General features: G+C 42.1%; 1 protein-coding gene across 1 annotated transcript in view; it reads left to right on the forward strand.

Moving 5' to 3' along the window:
* The first annotated feature begins 1,378 nt into the window (after positions 1-1,378).
* The window catches only part of LOC143180943 (uncharacterized), a 181,372-nt gene continuing 155,913 nt past the window's right edge, over positions 1,379-26,837 (forward strand). Inside the window, exon 1 of the mRNA XM_076381006.1 lies at positions 1,379-1,431. The gene's annotated coding sequence lies outside the window, so the exon portion shown is untranslated. The remainder of the gene's footprint in view (positions 1,432-26,837) is intronic.

Here is a 26,837-nt window from a genome sequence, read left to right on the forward strand (position 1 = left end):
TCGATGAGTGAAAAATGTAGCGCGTGCACCATGCCGTTTCCCTCGAGGATGCTTCATTAGTGTGCCTGTTTACAAGACTTCAGGATGATGCGCCAGCTACGCTCGATTTGTCAATTTAACGACCTGATTTTTCAAGCCGGTACTTTCGCACTGAGAGCGCCCGAGGCCGCTTTTTATCCGCCGGATTCGTGCGGCTGCATTCCTAGATAAAGGGTTCGCCACCGCGCCGGTGCTCGCCGTTAGCCACGCGTTACGCGACCATTTCATTTCGGTTACAAATAGCGCGACTAATTATCTACGAAGTCCTTAATCATACGAGTTCTAAAATTCTTGAGAAAGAAGAACTTGCTTACATGAAATTCAGTAGCTATATTTCGAAAGGCTAGGAATACCGTATCACGCTCGGTTAGAAATATATCTGACAAATCTAAAGACTAGTATTTCCAAATCACGACGACCCAGGGACACCTTAAATTCCTTGGCGGAAGCCGCGAAAATATTCGGTGCATAAAGAAGCGGCGAGAAGTGGAGCGATAAGAGACAGAGACAGAGAGGGTGAACCGTTGCAGTTGTCAGTGACACGGAGGGTTAGGAGGCATTTTACATCGCGGGACCAGGAGCACCCCGTAAAAAAGGAACCTCGCCGCTCGAGCTGCGCTCGTAATCCGTGAAAACCACAAGACGATGTGGTAAAACGAAAAATTTTCGTTGTCCTGCCGGCTGGACGTGGCCGTACTTACGCGGATATGAATTAGGATAGGGCAGAGTCCACACAAAAGCCGAGGCGCTTGCGCTGAAAGCGCCTAACGGAGGGGGTGGCCGATAGTGGTGGCCGTCGTCGAAAGGGGGGTAACAGCTCCGCTGAGCAAGGCCAACTGTGAAGAGAGAGGGGGTCGTTGGAAGCTTCTGCGGGAAACGGAGAATCTGCGAGAGCCAGTGCATTTCGCGTCGCGACGCCCTTCATTCCCACGACCCGCACTTAAAGGTGAATCGGGGCGCACGAGTAACACCACCGACAGAACTGGATCTGCGCGTTGCAACCCCCGCGATACACGTGTCGAAGTACAGTTACGCTCCACTCGGTTCCTCAGTGAGTGATAAATTAAATGAAAAATTCACAACACTATAGGGAAAGGAAGATAGGAAAATTATTTGAAAACTGTCCACGTGTAAGAATTGCGATCCTAAGTGCATAAAGATTTTTGAAGAAATTTGGTGAATTGGAATTATTGCACGAATCTTTCTGTTATTCACGTGCCATGATTCGCAATTTTTTTATTGCTGTGAAAAATTTGAATTTGACAGACCACTAGGATTTCTAGTTTTGAGGTTTCTTTCTCATTTCGTTCGTGAATTGGATGTGTTCACTGTGAGTGCCCGATAGAAACGTACATTCGTCACAAAGATAAGAAAAGAGAGAGATAACGTCTGGTTGGTAAACACGTTGATTTGCAGTCCGGCCGGCAACGATCGTTCAAAATACACACGCTGGTCTTTACATTTTCCACGTAATCTCGTGAACCTTCGCATGGAGCGGCGTGGCATCACTTAATTCGCCGGAGGGCGCTCTTAAAATTGAAAATTATGCAAACATAATTTTCATCGTGGCGCTCGGTGGCATCCTCGTTCGCGACAGAGGTACGCGTCCTACGCGTGTTGATTTGCAAAGTTCGTTGTCATCAGAAGCGTACAGAGGAACGATTCCAGTTAGTTTTCAACCATTCCTACCAACGTACAATTTTTCTTCTCTTTTTTTCCGATTTTAATTGATTTTCGATCTCGATCTCCCACGGATGCGAATACTGTGTTTTTCACTGGCTCACTATAATTCTTTTTTATTTAGTAACTTACCTTTAATATCCTCTGAAGTTTTCGCTCCCCTTTCATTTCGGCATGCACATCGATATTCTTAATCACGATCTCACACATTTTACCGCCCCTGTCCAAGTTTTACTAAATTATGCGACTACTTCTTTCCACTCGCTTCTACGATTTTTCTTCCCCCTTTCATGGAGTTTTCGCGCAAGTTCCGCTTAGGGTTCTTTTCGAAGGTCGACTCCGACCACGCAGAAATAATGATCGAAAGCTTTCGCAGCAATTATGAATGTCGGAAGTTCGGGTCGAAGTTGACAGTTAGTCGATGATTCACGTCCTACCCTCTCGACGTTTTAAGTGTTAATGACTGTCGAGACGGCGTCGCCCTGTTTCGCCATAATATTTATTTCGGGTACGATCTATCGCTGTTGGTCAGTTCACTCCTGCACCACATAATTACACGCTTAAAATCTGTGTCGTTAAATGATTTTTAATCGCATCGCATTAAATGAAGTGCATCAAAATTACATGAATATTTACGGGGCGGTCCCGGTCGGCAGGATTGCGTTTTAAACGATTTGCCGGCGCCCGCGCCACACCGCGACGGTGAAAATTGCATATTAAATATCCGCATAATGTAAACTAATTTGCGTAAGTAAACCGTGTAACGATCAATTAATTAACGATAACAGGGAAGTTAACGATATAATTCGCGACTTTAAAGTTCTGCGGGCGGAGCTTTTTATTAAAATCACGGGGCGGTGCCTGGTGGGAGTAGGTGAAACGCCGTGAACAAATTGGAACGTTCGACGTGTACTTTTTGACACGATCTATCTACGTTACGTTATTAACGTCGACCGTCGAGTCTGTGCCGTATGAATATGAATCGCCAGGACGTTAATGCAACGCCATGGGAGCGTACGTTTCCCAAATGTCGTCGACGTGATTAGATAATTCATGACAAGTCTGTGCACCATCATTTGGCTACCTACGAATTTCAACCTAGAAGAATAACTTTAGGTGAGTACACAAACCTTTGTAAAAAGTCTTTCTTCACACAGTAAACGTATTTTTATGTTCCACCTTGTTGAAAAAAGGGCCCCGGTTTGGGTTCAATCGAGATTTGGTAAATATTGAATTTTCAGTTATGCCCAGCTGTCAAGCTTTTACGTCGGCAGTATTTGTTCGAAGTATGCGAATGTTATTTATTGTGCTTGCTCGTTGACAGTCGTAAAACTGTAAAATTGCGCACATCAGTTGCTACGATCCGTGTTAATATAGAAATGGAAAGAGTTATTTAAAACGTTTTGACTGGTAAACTGGTACACGCAAGCGTGGATGCATTTGCGAGAATTCTGTTTATGAATACATGTAGTAAGGATTACGTACTGAGAAATTATGATTACTTAACTAAAGATATTTTCAGAACATAAAGATCCCGCTGTAATTTTGTGCAGTTTTTTGCAACGAGACCCAGTTACTCGTATTATTCCACTCGTTGAATTTGGAATTAGATCAACATGAAACGATGGGAGGGAAACAGAAGGAGTGTCGGGCCGATTAACGCGAAACCGAGTCGGCTGCTATGCAGTCGCTTTAATTTTCCCTTCGCCGTCTTAATTCACCACGGTAATTCGCGTTCATATTTCACTCGGTTAGAAAGGCGTCGCGAACTACGGCAAATTATCCGTAAAATTGCAACGGTTTAGGGCGGTGGCTATCTCTCGAACTCCTTAACGAAATTTTCTGCAGGTGAGCACGCGTCGTAGCTTCTCATCGGCAACGAGTTTAAAAGTTTAACGGGTGCAACAGGAGCTGGTCGATTTCCGGTGCGATGGAAAAATTAATAAAAGAGGCTGGAGCTGCCGGGGGGATCATATTGCTCGAGCAAACGACAAAGGGAGAAAAAAAGGATCGAATAGCCTCCACCCCCGTCCACTTCTAGTACGATAATCACTTTTCATATTGATCCGATTAGCTAGATCAATGTCACTTGGCTCAGTTCGAACCCAGTTAAGTCTCGATCGTTAATTACGCGCGGTAACCAGTTCCATGGAGGGATATGAATAATCGTACCTCCGCGGTGACGTCCCATCATTGATGAACGCTTCGGACAGGTGTCTTTTCGAGCGCCCTCCGACAGAGGATAGTTTTACGAGAACGATATTAACGTGAAATCGCGATAGACGCGTTCAAATTTATATTCTACCTTATTATCTTCCTGTTCGCTCGCTTAGCGGGCCATTTCAAGTGATTATCGACCCTTATCGATGAAGTTCTTGAATATTGCATTGTAAGCGTATTTTTTTGGAAATATACGTATCGATGGAGAACAGACAAGGATTAAAGTTATACAGTTACAAATAAAAAAGAGTTGAAATCGTTCATAGAAATTTCACGCCCGTTTGTACGCTGGATTAAACACGTTCGTCGGGATTTCAAGGGTAATAAAATCTGATCGTACCCTATAAATCGAAATCGTATTTCTCTTTGTTCACACGATTTTTATAAATTCTCGTCATGGTTATACCATTTTGATCCTCTATCCGTGACGGTAACAGAATATTTCAACGATTGGTATCAGCATGATTGCATCAATACTATCGTTTGTTTCTAACAAAAAAGTTTCATTTTATGAAACATCTGTTTGTAGCACGAGAAATGATACCCATTTCAGTAATATTTCCTTTGTAATCTTGAACTGAACTGTATACAACTCTTCATTTTACTGCACATGTAAGGAATTACAATATTACATACAACTGTATCTTATAGAATCGTAAAACGAGAAAGGAGAAGTATCTCCTTCTCCTTTACAGGAATAAGGACCGAGCACAAGGGAAAACGGGTCGTCTGTTGTCAGACAAAGCTTGTTATCCACATGAGAAGTGCTACATCTCGCTGTAACTTTTGATGCCTGCGTTATTTAAAATATCGCTGTGTATAAAGGTTCTCTATGGTTTCCAAGATCGTTAAAAGCAAACGTAAAGCACGGCGTTACATCCTGACGCATTTCAGGAGTAACAAAACTACGAAACAGTACAAAGACTTTTTCGCAGTATGAAATATAAGATTCGGAAGCGCTAATATATTCGCCAAAAAATTCAGTGGTCAGAGTTAGCGTAATGGGCAGCGTATTATCCACGAGCGCGGTCTCATAAATACCCTGGCACAAGGTAGAACAAAACAGAACTCGAAAATGGCAAGAAAAAAGGAACGGTAGAATGTACACATCGAGGACGTCGATCATAAGCTTTTAAGCCCCTCGTACCCCAACGATGGGAATAAACGCGGTTTATACAGTTGCACGCTTAATGCTCCGATCCGTGCAATTCCGCGCGTTAATCGGGCCTGGCAGCAGGGCAGCTTTTATTTAGCACGATAACGAGAAATTAGCTGCGAAACACAGCGATGCACCAGGTGTAATTGGGTGCATCGATTAAAAACTGTTGGAAAATCTGGGAACCATTGGTCCTCCCTGTCTCCCGTGCGAGCTTTTTCCCCCGTTTCCCGCGTGACGAACGCGCTGCTAGATGAGACCTAGATTCGAGGCTTTCGCGTAAACTCCAGGGAAGTATTAGCCCGGATTCGTCGTTCGAGACCACTCGCGAATCAATAGCCAATCGGTGCAATAGTTTAAAGGTACGCTCGGTTACAGTGTCGAATGAAATACAATTCGCATGGTAGTTAGAGGTGAAGACAGGGTGAAGTGTTTTCGAGAGAAATTGCTTGTCGCGAATTACGTTACGAAATTCGCGTCAAATGTTCCTTTTGCCACTCGTAGTGTTTGTTGGCGTGAAAATTCCAGTGTAATTATAATTTCTGGGTAAAGGCTCTACAGCTCCTCCTACCTTGTACCAACTCTCGCAGCTTGTGGAAGTTCTATGAATTTAATCACGCTCATGAAGTCTTTCCGTTGCATTGGCCAGATCGGTAATAGAAAATTCCATTTCTACCAGCCGGAAGTAATACTTCCATCAAGGTGTGTCAAAGAAAACTGGAGGAGTGAGAGCTTCAAAGTTCCTGGAGCAGTTTGATATAAAACGGAATGATTAAAGGGTTCGTTAGTGGCGAGTCTTGAAATTGCTGGTCGCGTTTTTATTTCGTTGACCTGTATTCCATGAAGTTGAAAGTGTTGAAAAAATGTTGAATATTCGTTTCATTATGCTCCGGTTCTTTTGCAAATTTCATTTCGTTACACTTTTTACTAGTTGCATATTTGCGCAGTTTTCAGTTGGATCTGTGACCTCGTTTGAATCGAGTCGAAAGGAAATTTTATATACTCTCCTACTTCTACTTTACAATGCGAGCCCTGAAACTGAATAGGGGTCAAAAACTCACCATGAAATTTTAATTACGAACTTAAGAACAAAATTGTTTCCATAGTATTCACTGCGAAATTTTTTTGAACGCTTTCGTTATAAAGATAACAGGCACCTTAATTAGACTTAGCTAAACTTTTTAATAAAGAACTATTCTGGTTCGCCTTTGTGTCTGTGCACATGTGATTGTTTAGACGAAGCGATAAGTACACAGACGTACACCTGTGCGCGCGTTATCAATACAGTAATTTTCCAAGTTCATTTACCTACGCCGTAACTGTGGTCAATTTGCCGCAGCATCCGAGTTTGGGAACACTGCAACTTCCTATCTGTAACACTTTCAAGATCGCCCACACGTGTCGCGAAGTTTCGACAGATATCACTACTACACTAATACTAAACTTCGACGATTTCCTGCTAATCGTTATTACATTCACCATTCGATCCACATACGATGTCATTACAGATTCATTGTGGTAATTTACTCCCATTTTATATCACGTGAAGGAAAACAATCGTTGTGAATACTAGTTATTGAAATGCCAACTATAAAATTTCCTTACCATTTAATTTTCCATCCACCGTTCGTGCTTTGGAACGACCAAATGCAACGCGCGAATAAAATGAGCACGCAAAAACGGTAAATCTACTTTGGACGTGTTGGTGGTCCGCATACGTGGATGCAGAGATAGAAAAGCGATTTTCTTTACTAGAGGAGGAAACATGAATTTTATTCAACTACGGCGGTTTAATCCAATCGATCGTATGAAATGATTGTTCTTACGGTGTTACAGTGCGCGAACATCGAACATCATTTAACGTTATTGAGCGATTTAACGCGTTTCTTTCAAGAGCAGAGCCTTTTTTCACAAAGACTTGAGATAATGAGAGTCGGGCTTGTAGGACTTTTAAACGGCCTCGTTTCGTTCGTGTGTGCTGACGCTGCTTAACTTGTATATATTTTAACCCTATCTTGCTTTTAATTAATGGAACAGCACTTGTCCTCTCGGTAATCTTTTTGAAGAGTTGTAAATTGAAGTGACGAAAAGTGGAAACCGAGGTGTATATTTCACTCTAAATGTTTGAAAAGATCGCTTCAGAGAACTTGCGCACGGTAATATAGAAAAAGTTTAGATTTACTGTTTCTTTAATCTGGACCTTCTTTTTCATTAGGAATTAAACAGGAAGAAGGACTGCTCTCCGTTGAAGGATTAATCGCTCTCGATAATGTACTCAATCGCCAATATTTCGATGATCTAAAGCACTTTGGGCGCACTTGACGTTCAGTAAACGTTTACGTGTAAAGTGAGGGCACACTTTATAACAGCTGTCAATGGGCCAGCCATCACAAAGGCCCGTATGCGAGTATCGGCGGCTTTGTACACGTGACAGAACGCTCGATCGAGTGCTTTACGATGGAAATCGGTGGTAAAAGTCAAAGGGCTCTCAATGATTTCGGAAACTGAAACTTGGAAATACCAACGTCGCTTTCTAAAGCAAACATTACCGTTCAATACGGTGTTAATGCTTAGCACGAAACGTCGTTAGATGCTTTTATCCTCGGGAACTCTCGGTCCCTTGAACAGTTGACTAAATGAAATTAACGTCGCAAAATAAATATCCGGTAGTTAATTTTATGTAAACTCCGCTGGTTGAGCTAACTTTTTTTATTTATAGTCCCTTTAACATTCCCGCGATACCATAGGAACTTGGCTAAAAAGTTCGCCAAAGTACCCACTGTGCATTCCGCTATTAAACTTAGCTCGTTTAAGTTTAGCAGACTGTTCGACGCGGTCCGCGTTACACGCTTCATTTACAAACCTACGCAGAATTTAATTGCTAAGTAATTCAGTGGTTTGACGGATTAACGAGGATTTATAAGAGACAACAGAGGAATCTGAGTCATCTTGGTCGACTATTCTCCACGCTTAAACGCACTCACACAGAAAGATTTTCATGTGTTTGTTTCTTCTTTATATAACAATCAAGAAAGGTTCGTACATTTTATTTGACTCTTTCATACGCAATTTCATACTTGTTTCACTTCGTTTTATATGTATTTCATTTCCGTGTTAAATTGATTTTTTCCAGCTTTTTCATGTAATATATTATAACGTTGTACGTAGACTACACTGTGTACTCACACACTGAGTGTTCCATTTGTTACGTGAAATATAACAACGACGAAAATATTAATTCATCACCGCTTCACCATTCGTTCAGGTTTGGCGCTGGAAATGAATTATTATTTAAATTGGACAGATTTATGTGTATAGTCTCGCAAAAATAAATATCGCTATTAATGATAGAAAAATATCAGTATATCGATTGAGGCAACAAACGTTGCTAGACATATGCAATTGTACTATTGCCGGAGCACTATATCTTCGTACTCAAATAACAATCCATCATTTCCAATTAAGGTTTCCAATGTTTCAACAGTAACGACAAGGAATTCCACTAGACTTTTTCGACAGGGAAATTATAACTTGGGTATTGGTACATCCTTCCATGTCAATTAATTTTTCGAGTTATGATGCATTCATCGATACAGTCTGACTAATCCTAGTCCAGATCACCTGCCTTCTACACTCCAACGCATCTACAAGCACGCGATGCATCGACAGCGAAAGAGTCGTCGATATCGCATCGGGGCGAAGTGCAGCCAGCATTGATCAACAATAGCACGGTTTCCGCGTGAAATAACAGGCGGGAACACGGGCACGGCACGACATAGGTGTTAAGCCTGAACACGGGCCACTTTGTGAATATCAATGCGACCAAGAGTATACACTCGGCAGGCCACTTTTGCGGAAGCACAGTCGGGGCCAGGTAACCGCCTATTGGATCCTAGTTCATGTCACTGAGGCTGTAACTAGGCGAGGCGTCCTTTGTGATTGACGCCCCTGCGGTTTAATACTCACGCGCGTCTGCGTCAATTAAAGTTTGGAGGGACTGGACGAGCAGCCAATAACATGACGGTCGAATATGCCGGAGGAAAGGGTGCAGTAAAGACAGTCTTTTTGCACGGCCATATAGGAAATTAATCGAACATGAGTCAGCGGTAATTACAAGGGAAAATTGTAACGGGAATTCATATGAATATCATTTACCATGTGGAACGCGCTGAGAGGTTGTTGTTTTCAGAACCGGGCAGCGCAGCATTTCGATTAAAATGATCTGAATCCAGTCACTCCTCTAATTAAAAACTGCATTGATTGCTGATTGAAAAATGAACAGATATACTGATAGAGTTTAAATTAAAATTAAATTTCTTCTTCAATTTTTTCTAAATTTAAACAGTTTTCTCGCAACTATAAATACTAATGCCATTTCAAACAGACCGTCAAAGATTATACTACTAACGTAGTCGTGACTGAATAAATTACACGTTGCAATAAATTCCGTGAATGCGTACGATTAATTACAGAGCGTCGACGAAGCCCGTACAATTTATGATAGCAACCGAACATATTGTTATTGCGCTTTGCTCAAATGATGCCAGCATTTGCCAAAATTTTCCCCGAACCTGTTCAGATTAAAGCGGAATGGAATTTGAAGCGCAAGAAACTCTGGAAGTTTTTCCAAATGAGAAATAATCAGTAGAAGAAAACGGGGGCAAGATAACTACTTGTAAATCTACTTCAAAAAACGGAAGTCCTCAGAAAATGAGAGGATTTCTAGACGCATAACACATTTGCCAGTGTCTGACCAAGGATTTCTCGTTCCCCTAGTTGCCACGGACTCCGAAGAATTCCAAGACGATTCTCCTTAGAAACAACAAAGTTTTCACATCGCAAGAAAGGATCGACCAGCATTCCATTCGAGTCTCCGCATTACAGTGCTCGCGGAACTAAAGCATTACATCGATATAACATTACCGGCTGTCCTATTTCTCTTCCGCGAGTCTTTGTCTCCTGAGAGGCTCGTTTCCAGCTATCGTGCGCTATTCGATTACGATTTCTTCCCCGGAACCACGCTCTCCCATTATCTCAGAAAAGCGCAAAGGAACGAACGCAACGATGTAAGCCTCGTAAAGAGGTAATTCTAATGAAAACGAACTTTGGCGTCTCCGTGAAGGCATCAGAAAAATCGCGAGAGACGCGAGGCATTTCGCCAGAGATGAAATAACGCCGAGAGAAATATTTTCTGGTTGGGCGTGCTCTCCTCGTTGGGGAATTGAGACGTACGTGATGCAAAAATGCATCCTAGCGCGCTCGTGATTTCGCGAGCACGTTGAGAGACTTGCCACGGCGGAAGCGAGCAAGGGGCGTGGGAGGAGGCGCGAAAAATGCGAGGGGCGACGATGTGTCGGTTCCATGGAAATTCGCGGCAGATAGGGAGCGGTGAAATAGGAGGACAATACGGTGCTTCCGTAGGACTTCTATAAATTGGTAGCAGGACAATTCAGTGCAGTCTGGTTACAACTGGCTAATCTAATTTGGTCTCTGTAGAATTTCCAGTGCCTCGTGGCCCGCGAAACGGAGAGAGACCAGGTTTACGGCTGCGTTCACAATGCCAGCCGACCTTGTCGATCAAACGCCCAGCTAATGTGACGCGCGTCGCACCCCTCGAAGGTCCTAACTGGCACAACAAGTCTGGCTAATGAAGACGCCTCGAGTTCTCGGAGCAGGACGCCTGGTTAGACACAGTGGCTCGCTCAAGCGACCGACAACACGCGTGGATAAACTGCATAATAATCGTGAAAATAGCGTTTGTCATCGCGACAGCGGCCGCAATTCCAGGAACACGCGCGTTGCGTCGCTTCATCATTCGTGGAAATGGAATTACGAGCCGCGATAAATTGGAAACTGGAGGGAAGTTAAACGAGCTGAAAGAACTTTTTAAATTGCCCCGCTGTTTCTTCCCAGTATTTCACTCGCCACGGCTCTCCTTCGAACGGTTTTCAAGCGACGCGTCGAAGACGATTCGCGAGAGAGTAATTATTGGAACTGATAACTGAAGCGCATTGAAAGCCGTGAAAAATTGTTATCTCTAACGAACCTGTGAAATAACGAGAACATACCTACGTATGCGTCTTCCGCTAATGAACTTTTCTCCAAGCGTCCCGTAATTCACGATGAAGTGAGATGTATGTAGGACCGTTTAACTTTACTTCGTTACCGTGCTGTTACTCATTCCCCTTTATATTTTTAACGGAAAATATTTTTAACCGAACGATTAAATGGAAAAGTTCGCTCTAGCCAGACAGAAACTTCAAATTCAATTACCATGTTACAGGAGAAACCATTGAACGTCTCGAGCCATGATGTAGTCACAATAACAACGGTGAAACGTGTTGAAATTCTGTAGCAACGATCTTCTGGGATACGCTACGAATACATGAACAAAATCACGAGGCACGCCTGCATAATAGTATGCAGAAATAATAACAGATAAAATGGGAAATTAAAATTAACATACTCTATTAAATATGTGCGCAGCGATTCTTCATAAACTAACTGGGTCTATATCGAAAGACGATATTTCTTACAATTTTCCACGATTCTTTAGAATCGTGTCTACCAGACATTGTAAAATACGTGTGGATACGAATGAAAGGCAGAGGCACGATTTAAGCACGAATCATCGTTGAATAAGACATATCTCGGTACTTACCAATTTTTCATAGGCAACCCTGGAGGATTTAGATCTCGATATTTCGTCGACATAAGGAATGATATATGTCGAAGTTTCCGCGGACGCTCTGTTCGTGTGATGCGCGCGAAATACCGAATGTACGCGAGCTCATGAAAGATTTATGCTCGCGGAAACGCGGCGACGAGACATCCAGAAACCTCGTCTTTGGGAATCAATTCTGGAAGGAGCTGGCAACGTCTACGCGACAACTATTAAGCCATCCAGGAGCCCTGGCAGCGTTCACAAATGCGCTCAGAACCATCAGTTACCTTCCAATAGGCCACGCACGGAATAATATGCAACGTGACACTCTTGCTGGCGTATCGGACAATAATTCCTGACCAGGTATCTGCATAATATAACGCCGCTACTGGCTAGAGATGCAACTCGATTCAATGCTCGTGTTTCGAATACATTTGTCGACTACTGCTTTCGAGAGAGATATGTCGGACCAGCCTGTTCGTGGAGATGAAGGATCGTGAAACTTATGATTCCCAACCAAGAAATTCGTGCAGCAATCCCCGATCGATTTCGGTGATTGCATCGAGTTGCGAATGACTTCCTTCTGGTATGTAATGCACTCCGAGGAAGAGGGTGATAATATACAAAACAGTTATCTTCTCTCTATTTCAACAGAAGAAATAGTGGCTAGTATTCCTGCTTCATGGATATTACGTAATTTTCAATGGATTATAATTCATAGGGTGGAGTACAGTGGACTTCCCCAGGAAGATAATGCGAAAGTTTCCTCCTGGCTCCACCGCTCACAACGAAGATATTTACTGGTCGTAAATCTCCTCGATCGTTTCATTCTATTCGTCGCAGGCATGTGCTTATTGACTTTTATTGGCAAATGGGGGTGTTTTACGAGGCCTCAGCACGCGGGTTTTTAATCGTCCTTTCTAACTCAAATTTGTATCTCTGTTAAGCCATCTCGATTGAGGTACAGCCATCTCTATTAAGATTCTAAAAGCTACGGCTCAAAGACGGGAAATGTATTAAGTTAAAGTAGTTACATGAAAGTTACAATTTCTTCTGCGTTTGCCAATGGCCATCTAGCTCAGCCACCGCAAGACCAAGCGTAAAGCATAATCCAGCGTGAGGTGCGAACGAGAAGAGCGCGTCGAAAACTCCTCAGGCGATACGTCAGTCTCTTATAAGTCTTCGTGGAGTGTAATCGCCTCGACGGTTGAACAAAGTAAAGCGACGAAGGTCGGCGGAAGGCCGGAGAATTAACGTTTCGCGCGGCGAGAAGGCGCGGGCAAAATTGGCGGTGATTAGATTTAATAAGCCCGTCGGGAGTCCCGCGACGCCGACGTGCAATTTGCCACGACGCCGTAGCGTCTTAGAATCACCTATCTCCGAACTGAGAAGTGGTTTCGTTCGCTTACCCCGCGACACTCCCTGCAACTCTATCTCTTCTACTAATAGAGAAGCTCGGTCGTTTCAGAAACAAGCTTAAAAGAATATTCGCTACGCCGCCTAATTGGGACAGGCTCGCAAGTGTCTCGGGCAAAAGAATCACGTGGACTGTTTGCAATTAAGTCTGAGATAATATCGACAAGGGTTGCTAATTACGTGAAATATTTTCTAGTAAAGCGTCCACTGTTTTGTCGCACTTTCAGTCGCATTGTAAGTCGACACACAGAAACTCACGTTTTACCAATTTCCTAGTAATCATCTCAAAACTCAGGCAGTTCGGTGAATGGAGTAGAGACTCGCAAAATTGGTGATAATTAAATTTAATAAGTTCAGAGAAGTTTCGACATGAGACATAACGTGCGCAAGCATGGAGTGAAATTCCTGGGGAACCTTATTACTGCAATTGCCTCATTAATAGTCTCTACATAGGCTTTGCAATTTGAAGAGTGTCGAATACGAACAGTATCGAGCTTTCTTCTTAATTACACATCACTATTTTAATAGAACAGTAAATCTCATCATATGCACTTCAAATTTGCTATAGTTATATAAACCTATTAAAAATTGGGACCACAAATCGAAGGAGTAAAATTTTCGTTAAATATTTACCTCATTTATTAACGACTGATTTCCTCCTTGTGTTAAGTACCTACTACTACTTCACTTAGTACTACTTCACCCTAATCTTATGAACCTTCTGTCTTTCTCGGGTATCTCACATAGCTGTTGTTTTTTACTGTCCGCTATATTTTACTAGCGTATATTAAGCTGGTCTTCATCTTTCCCATTCTCGCGTTTACGACTGAAGCTTCTTTTTGCCTAGAGAAAAGCAAGCGAATTGTACGCTGTAAGATACAATAACCTGCAAAATCTTGTCTGCGTACATTCGCGCCAGCGAAGAGATTACGTCGCCGAGGTAAATTTACGGGCTCTAAGTAATCTCGTCGAAGAAACTTTTGGACGAATTTTACAACGCAACGCAGCAGCCACGCGATCCGAGATATCGCGCGCAATTCAACGAGTATAACAATTGCTTTCATGGAAGAGAGGTGTCTTCCTAAATTCTGGACATAATATTGATTCGGGCGACTATTGTGTTTGCGGTTTAATCTCGAACCCGTTGAAATTCTGATTGATAGCTTGTTAGCATGAAAGCAGTGCGTCGAACGGATGGCATTGTGTTCTCCATTTGCAAATGAGTTCATCAGAGCACGACATGAAGCTTTCAATGGCAAGAAGACCGTAATGACGAGCTTAGAAAGAAGAGATAGTACTCCGTATTTCCTGGTCTTTTTTCCCGTGTCAAGATAACCTGAAGAGATTTTAGAAAAGTTTCTGTAGGAAGAGGTAGCTGAGGATTTCAAATGCGAAGCTTACAATTAGAGCATGATATTCTCTCAAGGAAAAAGGAAACATGTCTGGCCATAAAGGAATATTTTCACGGAAACGAATGGCAAATCCGGTGATCCCCGAACAAGAAGAAACTTTTAATTGGTGGCCCAATTATCTCAGCAGCGAGCGAGGTCACAGAAGCACCCCAAAGCTACGGATGTCTTTCTCATTCTCCCCTCGGTGCGAAGATAAACTTTTCTTCGCGCCCGTTATTTCTGTTGCGACGTGAACTTCGTGTTTTCCCGTGTGACGTGACGCGCACACTATCCTTTGATCGCACAACTTTCATCTCGCGTGCCTGCGAACGATTCCTACTCCCATGACCAATTAAAAAGTCGAAACTTACTAATGATATCGAGTTAACAAACTTAGATTAATCGTCGACTGTAATTGAAAAAACTTATCACCATTGAACGATGTGGACTCGATAAAGTAGTACACGTTTTAATCTGTTTTTAGAAGAGTATAGATATAGATTCATGTAGTTGAATTCTAATGATACCATCACTCAATATGTTCTGCATAGTCTTTTCAATTTTCTGAATTCAGTAGTAAGGTTTTAAGCAAGGTCTACATCTTGACGGTAACATTTCGCCACAGATGTCGACAAAATTAAGCAGATTTCGCGAGTCAAAGAAACGTGGTCGACGTTTCTATAGGATGTAAGCTTTCGAAGCAAAAGTCGTGATTCGGCTAACCCTACGTAAAGGCTAGCACACAGAGGGTGGATGGTACGTGCACCGAGGGTGTGTACAAAGGAACAGGCCGAGTTGGGTAATGGAAGCCAAGAAAGTTCAGGGTTCAAATTCGTTTCGTCCCTCTCTGGGCTGGACATGCAGACAACAAAGCGCCCTCGGTGCACCCTCTCTTTTCCTTTCGCCGCGTTTTTTTCTCCCTGCACTGTCGAATTTCCAATCTCTTTGTGGGACGAGTGGAAACTTGAGAATAGAAGTTACCCGAGGGGTGCAGACTCAGTTAGAAGTTTAGCGGGGGAGACCACCGAAAATGACATTTCAGCAAAGGTGACGACCGAAGGAAGTCCATCGTTGCATCTTGCACGGTTGCGCCTTTTCGGTTCGAGATACGTTGATTACTTTGTTTGTTTGTTTGTTTGCTTGCTTGCTCGTTTGTTTGTTCGCAGCGGCGAGTCCGAGCTAAATCACGTATTGCAGATTATTCATCCCACCTCGCACATCGAGGAGGTATTTAAAGGACCATTATTTGCGACTAATCGGGGTACGTTATCCGTGAATAATGGCGTTTCAATGGAATCCATTTAAGCTTAATTTTGCGTGAAGCACACGAACCGGTATCAATCGTTTAATTTTCTGAACTTCGTAACTCAATTTCAAATACCTGATTACGATCGAATGGGAAGCCAATGGGAAATACCGTATTTTGAGAAATGAATTCTTTCATCGGAATCGATCTCAGTCAATTTGCTCGCTTTATCTTTCGCCTCTGATAAGCTATTCGCGGATGGTAAAGTTCTGGGATAGTCAATATCGGAAACGATAAATTCATCGCATTGCCAATCTTCTGAATTGTTTATTTGACGATCTTCTGTTGATTTTCGTTCATCTATTGTTTTTATTCTCTGGGATTAAAACCTGTCACGGCACTGTCAACAATTCAATCACGTATCGTACTTAATCTTTAAAATCACGTTGAATACGTAATAACTATTTCGATTGAAAAATTCATTTATTTCGACGAAATATTTATATCGTCTGCTCCACAGACAAATACGTGCAGTTCGTTTCCGACCGACGATTAACGATGCTGACGTGTTATACGAGAAAAATTTCGACTGAAATTTCCCCGAATTAAAATGAAATTCACTAAAGGAATTTACTATCCTTATCTGTTTAATAGTCAACCATATACCATCGACTCAATGGTGTAACTGTTATAAATCTTTCACTACAAAATTATCATATTAACAGTTCTGTTTATTAATTTGTCTCGCGACAACATTAAATCACGCAATATACGTATAATACGAACTGTTAAAAATCTTTACAATATCTGACTCCTCGTAGTTGCAATTGTTATAACAAGCAGATATCAAAAGCTGTGGTCCTAGACAATCCAAATAACATACTGCCATGTCATTGCACTGTCCGCCATAGCCAACCCTGTCGAAGGGGACGTGAATAAACTGTTAAGGGTCACTTGAAACGAATCGAGTAGTCCGCCAATGAAAAGGATCTGGGAAAGAGTTACGTCGAGTAGATCGATAATTGACGTTCGATATGACACGCACGCGAGAGGCATTGACGGTCAGTCAACCGTCAATGGGACGAGAACCACCATGAAAGGGAGGCTGGACGAAGAAACAACCTGATGGGCGGGACAGTGAGGGAGGGATTGAAGGGGTGAGGGGCCCAGAGGCTGTTGGTCGTTTATCTCGGCTCATAAACGCACGATTTCACGGACAATTTTGCAAATTGGAAAGCTGACCGCGATCGTGGGATTTCAAAATTCTCTGGGTCGAAGGTCGTGCAGTGGTGCTCGTCCCATGTCTCATCCTGTCTCTTCGCATCTCTTTCTTACGCAATTTTTTGTAGCGGGGATGGACGCTGGGCGTCGGTGGAAAATCCGACGGCGACGCTGGCTCATCGGGACGCAGGCACCGTCGCGACCGAGTTTACAAACGGGCCGAGTCGGAAAAGAGGATTACTTTGAAAGGCGTGCCGCCGCCAGGAACCTTACACGGCATCGCACCGCGACATTTAATCTTCGTGTAGAACAAAGTATCGTAACGGGGGATTAGGTGTACGCGTGAATTTAATTTTTCATGGGGCCGCGATTCGAGCCGCGCTTTGGCCCCCTTTTCTGTCTCAGAAGGGAGGAAAGTCAGAGTCCTCTTGCTCCCCCATCTTTAGTCCAGAGGATTTTGTTTCAAGCACCAAGGGGGAGCTCGTGCAAAATCTTTGAACCGTTTTATATTGTGTTGTGAACTTCCTACCTGCGTTGTCTTCCAAAAGAGATCGAGTGTAAGAAGTTAAAATTCTCTCAACTTGAGAAAGTTACGCAGTGGAGCACCGGAAATATTAATTGTTTCGCACAGGGGACAAAATCGCCAATAATTCGTAGGGTAGGCTTCCTTGGCCTCATTCCTCTTTCGTATTTTAATATCGCTCTTATTGTACAGGTTATCATAATATTTATTCGGTAGCAAAAGGAAGTTCCGTTATGACAGCGAGCTTAATCCCGTTTTAACTTGCAGCGAACTTGTACATTAAAACGGTATTAGCGAGATGCGATACATTAACGGGATATTAGCCGTGGGCAAAGAGCGCGAAGCTCGGATAAAGTACCTAAGACTTTGTCCAGCAAGTTTTACTTGTTATATGTTTTAGCGAGTGGAAGAATGAAGTAGAGCGTAAAAATCTTTTCTCGAAAAAGGTCGATTATAAGGATTTGCAGCATACATCATTGCTGGAATAAAGCTTCTTAGCGGAATCACTAGCGTGGCGCATATTTAAACATGGTCACTGATAATCTGCTGCCGAAAATATGAAATTTATGCAATAATCGTCGGAAGAGGAAACTATCTCTCGACTAAATTAATAAAGAGCATACCGTGTTTGCAGTGTTGTAGTATTTATTGAAAGAATTTCTACTAAAGTTAACTTATAGTAGAGTTCAGTGAACACTAATGACCGTAATAGATGGTATTTTGGCCGAATTGGATGAAAGGAGATAGAGTAGTGAAGAACTAAATAGGTTTTTGTGCTTTGGAGAACAGCAAAGTTTTATTTCCGCGGAAATAATATATTTGGGAGTATCCTTTTGTATCCACGCCTATTTCTGATTACGATTAAAAATTTCATAGGATGAACGTCCTTTAAAAAGTACCTCTGCAGACAGAAAGTATAGAACACGAAACCGTAACTCTTGTCGCATACAATTTCCTTTGAGGGAGAACGGTCGCGGTTTATTGAAATATTCATTATCATTTTTTTACGTCTCCGGAGGAAAAATGTCCCGACATTAATTCTACGCTCACCCCACGCGACCGTCGTCGCAAACCTTTGATTCACGATAAGTACAAGAACCAACCCCCGCTTAGGCTCACCCTCTGATGGCTGTGATTACGTTCCGAGTCTTACACAAGAAAAAGACGACGCCTTCGTAGTTGTGAACCTTGTAACTAACTATTCTTAGGAAGATATAATCTCGATTGAAGTACCTGTAAATGATAGTCATAAATTATTTGTACAATATCCTACAAATCCTGTCTGAAGTACCGTATACTTACTTCTCAATGCGTTGAAACTTATAACACGTTCAAATTTTTTATTTCAAACACCAATAGAGAAATTCTATATAAAGTTCATATAACACCAGGACGTACATTTATGTACGTCATTGTAAATGACTGAAATTTTTCCCAATGTCGCGAAATAGTTCCTCGAAAATGGACGTATATTTCTTTTCTACGGCTATGACACGAGCCCATGACAAAAGCAGCAACATCCCCCAACGGCGCCTCCCCTACCTACAAAAGTTACACTTTCAGCGTACTCCGTTGCGCTCGACACCGTTCGCGGCGAGTTCTCCATAATTTATCGGCGTTATTCGCGTCGTTTCGAGTATACTTTGCCGTCGTTTTAGAGCCGGTTATCGATCGATGCCGCTGGCACATACACGCGTAAGAAATTAATTTCGTATGCACCCTTCCAACGCGGGACGAGGATAAGTGAATCGCAGGACGAGATAGACTCGCTGTTGTCATCCTGTCTGGACCTCCAAACTTTTAACGATCATTTCTTACTCCATTGTATTTCCTTCGTTTCAAAATTCGAACATCCTAAAAATTGCAATGATATAGAGTCTATCGTTTATTTTTGATTTTATGGAGTACGCAGTAGTTAATAAATTTCTTCGATTTACCAGATCTATGCAATATTGTGTAGTATACCTATCCTCGATTTTACGGTAAAATTTTCAATCCATTGGGGTTCGATTTGCTGGTAGCTGCTAAAGTAGAGAAGAGTCGAGGTTCAATAATTTGCAGAACTTACTGAGCACTCTCGCGCCTCTGTATACACTGAAATTTCCGGACTAGCGCATATAGTGTGCAAATACGAGCGTTTTCGCGTGAATCCAGCATGGATTAAGAAGAAATTTCATCTATCAGAATCCTTTTAAAATGACTACACTCTTCTATCGAGATTACGAGCAATCGAGAGTACGATGAAGTTTGATATTCATACCGTGGCGAACGAATGATACCGCAGATTGGACGAGTAAAGCAAATTTGATTCGATATGATTAAAGTAAAAATCACATCAGGCTGTTGATAAAAGGTCAACTTGCATACGACTACTATTACTCGCTGTTACTCGCTCGAACCTTGTCCTGTATATCCGATTACGTGCTTCTTAGCCGCGTTTAAGAATAGGGAGCAAGCCGAAGAAATAGGAGCTTCTAGGATCCATTATAGTATTCTGCAAAGAGATTCTTTCCGTTGCTGGCTGTTAATGCCACGCTTCAGAATACAATGGTTTGATCTCCTCTGTTTGGGAATAGAAGCATCGTTCTCCGGCAGACTCTCATTGCTGGTATTTACTAGTAGTTTCCTGTCCAACCGGATATCAGAAACGCTTCACCGCTTCGTCCGTGAATCACATGCCCTCTGGCGGAGCTAATTTTGTTCTCTGTGGTTAATTGTGCAAATACCGTCTAAGCCATCCACTTGGTTACAAGTATTAAATCGTTCAAGTTACCGCCTTTAAATTCCATTTCTAATAACTAGAAGAATAGGAATTGGACCGAATGAGAACATCTGCTTTATAAAGTTTTTACAAATTGATCGAGTGATTGCAATTGAATTTCGTTAGTTATACAGATAGATCAAGTTTATTAAATAGTCGTTTTGCAAGGATAATGAATAATATTTTACGAATGCATGAATAGGAGAGTGGTCGCACAGCTTCGCCTCCAGATGCATAGGTAGCTCCTTAGCGAAATGGAATCTGGTTAGTGGACGATGATGGATGAACACGTGGAATAGAAAATCTTGGCTACGAACAAAGCGTACGGCAGCAAGGTATTACACGAAGACGACGAGGAAAGGAGGTTAAAGTAAAAATGACGGGTGGTATGAATTATTGCCGCAGACGCCCGTGGCTTCCAATCCATCCTCGCGGTCTCCTATGCGACCAGGCTGTCCTACATGAAATTGCAGTAGTCTATATGAATTTTACGGTTTTTCACGCCGCATGATATGAAGCACCGTCTTCTCTTCGAAAAATATCTGTAAGTTGTCGTAACATATGACACATGGCATATTCATTTTTCTACTCTACTTGTCCGTAGTCTCGTAAATACTCTTCATAATTAATCACCTAAATTTCAAAAAATTTAAACGAACATTGTCAACCATAACGATTACGTTTTTAATATCGACTAGTCAGTTACCTCCAACGCGTGTTCGCATGACAAGTCTCAATTCTTTAATTCGTTTGCCTGGTCGCTGGCAGGTTATTTGACGTACTCATTAATTAGTCAACAGCGCAGACTCAAATGACGCGAGCAACATGGAGGTTCCATTAAAAATTTCCTACCAGTGCCAGTTCGATTTGGTGCGCGATGGAGACGATACGATGTCGTCGTTTACGATTTATTCTTTTGCAGATTTCGCGTGTATGTGTGTACAGGTGGCAGCGAGTGAGGCGCAGCCGTTGCACCGCTAGGCTGTTTGCGAACCTGCGATTAAAGTATTAAATATTTAATAGCAGCTCGCGCATCCGCTATAAACAACTGAGTCGTTTATCGCAGACACGACTGTACGTGGCTGCTCGTCGATGTGTTGTATTGCCGATAAATATTCCACCTTGAGAGTTTCGACGTGTCTAGAGCGTCAGGTTGCTGTGATAATTTTATGCCAAAGAGAGAAGTTTGCATTTATTGTTGGAGAGGTGTTTGTTTCCCTATTGATGTAACATTATTTCATGAAATACAAAGAGAGCAACAATTTTATAAAAAACAAATATTAAGTATATTATTCCTATCTGGAAAATGTGCTATAAGCTTCTTAATCCCAATGTCATTGCTAACTACTTACAAAACAATGAGCACTTGGCACCCCAGATTTCGCCCCCCCGTTACTGTCAAATCGGTCTCGCTAATCGACAGAAATCTCAGCCTATCGCCGCGCCAGTGACAAATTAATCCCCCTTAAACGATTAATTAAAACGTGTTATAAGGCTGAACTGTCGTATCAGTGTGCCACGCGATGGCATACGACGCAGCGGACTCGATTCATCATGTTTTATGTCGCTGCCACGTCGATGATAATAAATCCCTGTCAGGGTGGTTCGGCCGAGGCGAGATGACGAAGGCAACCGTGGGGTAGGACAGGACGTAGTGGGGAAAAATGGCTCATGCTACCGTTTCTGTTTCATCTACATTTCCCGTAGCAGGTCCAGCGCACCAGTCACCTGTCGCACACGACCATGTTCCTTTCGCCTATATTTTCCAGGGCCGTGAATGCCGAGGAACCTATGGTAAATAATGATCTACGATGCCCTCGTGGGTTGCGAATATTCGCTCGGTGTACGGTGTACGTCGATGAAACGAAGGTGTGAGGGTATACCTATGACCCCAGCCAGTCGTGTTCACTGAACGAGACTCCGAACCCTTTTCCTTCCCTCGTGCGCTCAAAGTGCACGAGAATGTAAACCCACGAAAGGGAGGGTGCATTATCTTTCGCTTAAAATATGTTCCTAAAATCTACGCGCACTGGTTAAACCCCGCGAACTTTGGAAAATACCAAGAAATTTCATCACAGGAAAATTTGATTTCCCTTCTTCTCTGCGCAGTGTTTAATATCGTTTCATCTAGCGCGTTTATACCTTTCGATTTGCTCATTTAATATTGTCCGCTGATGGGTGTATTATTGACAACAAACGATGTCGATTAAGTCAGAGTAATAATAATGCTCATAAAATGACGCGTTAACCAATTGCAATTTATTTTCAATTTGATGGGTAGAATAGGAACGGCAGGGTAGATAGAAAATTAATGACCATGTGTTGAATCGATAAACGCAGTATGAATGGAAATTTTGGAACTTAGAGGTCTGCATTCTGCAATGAAGGAGGGGCTGTTGTGTGTTGTGGTCTCTTGGCCACGGGGATGTCAGAGGGATAAACAAAGACGGGACTTCGACTTTCGGCTTAAGGCAAGGGCAAGTCAGTCGTGTGTTGCGTCTTGTTCGGATAACATCGTTACGCTATAGTATTCTCGGACCAAGGACGTGTCGTAGCTTACTTAGTGCCCTTACGTTGTATACAGTACAGTGAAATTTCGCTTGCAAGACGTCTCCTATGGTGTTAGTGATCTTCGTTTAAATAATTCGGTGTGTCAGTTTGCCAATTTTCTTGGGTCGTGTGTGTATCGAAATACCTGAGGCCATTTCAGTTACGGAACTTTGTTCAAACACCTTCTACTTGGAGGTAAGCACCATTATTTTGTTTTACGAGCATCAGTATTTCTAGAAATTATTTCAATGGAAATCTTTTTACAAAAATATAACCACTGACTAGTGTTCCCTTTCTTAAAATACTTATTTATTAATTAGTAAGAGTAACAGGTAGTTCATGTTTCATTTATTATAATTACGTGTTCGTTCAGAATCTGGAGTTCCCGCTATCCTTAATTCTCCTCCGTTCTTCAAACCTTTAAACAATATTTGATCATTATTCTTCCCTGTTTTGTAAAGTTTCCCGAGTGCATTATGAATTTTCTGTTTCCGTATTCCCGTGGGATCTAGATGGATACATAATGCACAGTGCGTACGTTTGTATGCATACGTGCGTGCGATCTGAATCCCGGCACGTACGGGGGATGAACCTCCATTGGGCACAAAGAAATATATTACTTTCAATTTAGCGTGGCATTTTTCGCAGCTGCTCATTATCGATTCCACGTACGACTGGCCAATCGAAAATAGCAGATTACGTGTATTTTGTTCGTTCAAAGAATCAGAATCTCATTAGGTGTTTCAGTTTTCTTTGACTTCCACATTTTCCTCGCTAAAAATTCTTCAGGACTCCTAGGTACAGTGTTTCCTTCATAGTGCTATTCTTCTTACACTAATATCCCTTAGTAATCCTTGTTAAACTGATACCTGATAAACATAACCCTATGATCCATATATGAGTAGTATGTCAGTCAGAGTATTATTGTAGAACTTCGAGGTAGGATTTATTTAGCTACTATTCGACACTGTATCTTTTAATATTGATGGATCTAATTGTAAATTCGATTCTTCTCGTTCCCCTGCAGTTATTAGAATATGAGGAAGGGTAATAATATCCAGCAGAATAGGTAAAGCCAGCATTGATTTTCTGGGCCATTTAAAGAGCCAGCCCCATACTTCTTGGCGCGACCGTACTGGTGGGGTTAATTTAATTTTAACGTCCACCGGTCGCGGGGGTATCGCAAATGGATCGATACCGGTTACCCGCGAATGATATTATTCAGGAGGAGACGCCGGAAGTTTATACTGCACCGACGCGATATTTTATTCTCAATAAAATTCCTTTATCGGCTCCCGATGTCGTTTGTAATATATTTTTCACCTCCGTTCGTAGCGACTACTCGCCAAACACGTTCAACCAATACCCGCGAAACAAGGACTATTAATAGCAGTCTCTCCCGCAGCGATGCGGTCGCATAATTAGAAAAACGTTGCGGAAATGGGCTCCGTTCGACGGAACAATGCAGCGGCCGGTCGATGTGGAAATTAATTTAATAGACGCGTTCACATAGTCCATTAACTTTTATCTCATAGCTGCATCGGTGTCATTGTTGACGAGTATCGCGCATGGTGAGTCCGCGTTCGCTAGAATTGCGGCCGATTGACGGATAACCTGTTCAACTCCGTTCTATCGGTGCATTTAATATGATGGCGCGGTTGATCCCACTCTCGTATGCTTCATAGTCGTTATCAGGTTATAGTAAATTTGCCTTTTCCCTTTTTTCTCGTTGCCCATTCGCCTTTTCATTAGCGACATATCTAGCTGCTGATGGCACGATCGGTATGTTTGTTATTGGGTGCGCTTGCTCACGTAGATTTCACATTTTGGTCCCAACATCCACGGGAATATTTATGCACAGATCGTGACGGGTTCTCTGCAAGGGTAGTTGGCTATGTTTGGCTATGTTTGTGGGTTGTATTTGTACATACAATGGTCACACGTAATTAGTATCCCGTCAATCAGTATAACTCTTAGTGGAATAATATGTGGTATTTACTTTTGAGAATATTTGCAATAGATACAAGGTGGATCCGTTTTGAATATCGTAAATTTTCCTATTAATGATACTAATATAAGCTACTCATTGGTAGTACATGGAGTTCGGTTGCGTATCGAAACCTAAAGAGATAACGAATCTTCTAAATTGTTGATTCGCGAGGCTTGGTTAGATCGAAGTCATTTGTCCATTCAGCTTGAATTCATCCTGAATTATAGCTGCTTTATTTCCACAGTGATAATTAAAGGGAAGGCCAATACAATTTCGTATTTTAATGTACAATATTGTTTAATAGCGTTGCGCTTGGCAGAACGATGCTCATTTTAATGAACGTGTGTTGGATGAATTTGGTCAAATTTTCGGATTAAGGGTACTTAATAAAATAAATATTAGCATTCATCCTTACTAATTCTATCTGATTATAATAATAATCGATTTAATGTTAGGCCCACATATTTTTAAACAGTGACTTCGACGAATATTTTATGCGATATTTGGTAATCATTGAACTGTAAATGTTTAGTAGATCCCTCATATCAAATGTATGTACATACACAATAACGTTTATTCACTTTATATAAATCATGTACAAATGTACATTTTACTGCGTTGTGTAATGTGAAAAATCAATTATTCATGCTAAATAGAATTATCTATTTCGCCTCTGTTTACCAATACTGTTTGTCACTAGATTGTTCTAATTAACGCGAATCAAGTATATTTCCAATTAACTATAATTGATCATAGCTACTAAATATGCTGTTCGTCGCGGGTTTGATGTTCCTGAAATGGGAAGTTTCAAAGTCAGCTGTTCTGAAACTGTATTTAACTTTCTGGTACGCTCGTTGGCACAACTTCCAAACCTCTAATCGTTGAACGTTCTCTGACTGACAACATTTTCTGTATTTGACATTTGAACAAGCTCTTGCTAACGTTGTAGCTAAATTTTCACTGGAGAACTGTGCGCATTCAAATGATTTCGTTAGCAGAGATACACAATTTTGTCTCAGAAAGATAAACATCGTAACTGTCACTAATTTATAATAAAAATCTGTTTATTAATACTAGAACTATCGAAAGGATAAAAATCTTAAAATTCTTTTGCCCACTACTTGTTTTATTCGTCAGTTAACTTCACACCGATTGTATAGAAGTATGTTACACAGAAGCCAGAGTGATCTATTTATCCGAACACGAAGCCCGATTACTCGTGCGTACGATTCCACGCTAAACGCTGGAAAATAAATCCTGAGGCGTGGGCGGGCGGGCTAAGCATAATCTTCTTGCGTTTTACGGTTCGGGAGCATTGTACACACAACAACGCAGAGCCATGCGGCATACTTTATTTAATTCCTCCCGACGACTCCTTCGCTAGGGGACGCCAAAGCTCTAGAGTTGCCCGAAACACGCGACTCCGTTATTTATCGTAACCTACGCAGAAGTGAATGAAGATATACGAGCGAGACGTTCTCGCAATCGAATTAATACGAGCGACTGCGTTCTCTAGCGGAACACTGCTGTCGGCTGGTCCTACTGTCATCACGACTTTCGCCTTCCCCCTTCTTGAAATATGTATGCTTTTCGGGACCACCCCAGCTCCGTCTCGAGACACTATCGCTCGACAGCCGTGCCTCGGGTTTTCGAGGAAAAGAAACGGCTCGAACAAATAACGAGAGTGGCCCGTGCTTGATCGATAACATACTTCGAGTATAACCGGCTTCTCCCGATATGCGAGTGCACCAGACGATTTGTACTGCAGGTTCGCCTCGAGGCTTCCACGTTATATCGTAGGGCCTGGGACATTACCTCTGCCAATATTTCGAAACTGGTCTCCTTGCAATATGTTTAGAGTAAACGAACGTTGGGGAAGATTAGTTTCTTTGAGGGATAACTGTTGTACCGAAAGCGAGCTCTTTTGTTTGCACAGACTTTTATACGGAATATCCTCGAGGTATCTCAGCGTATTCCGAA

The sequence above is a fragment of the Calliopsis andreniformis genome, chromosome 6 (genome assembly GCF_051401765.1).
Source record: "Calliopsis andreniformis isolate RMS-2024a chromosome 6, iyCalAndr_principal, whole genome shotgun sequence".
NCBI classification, from domain to species: Eukaryota; Metazoa; Arthropoda; class Insecta; order Hymenoptera; family Andrenidae; genus Calliopsis; species Calliopsis andreniformis.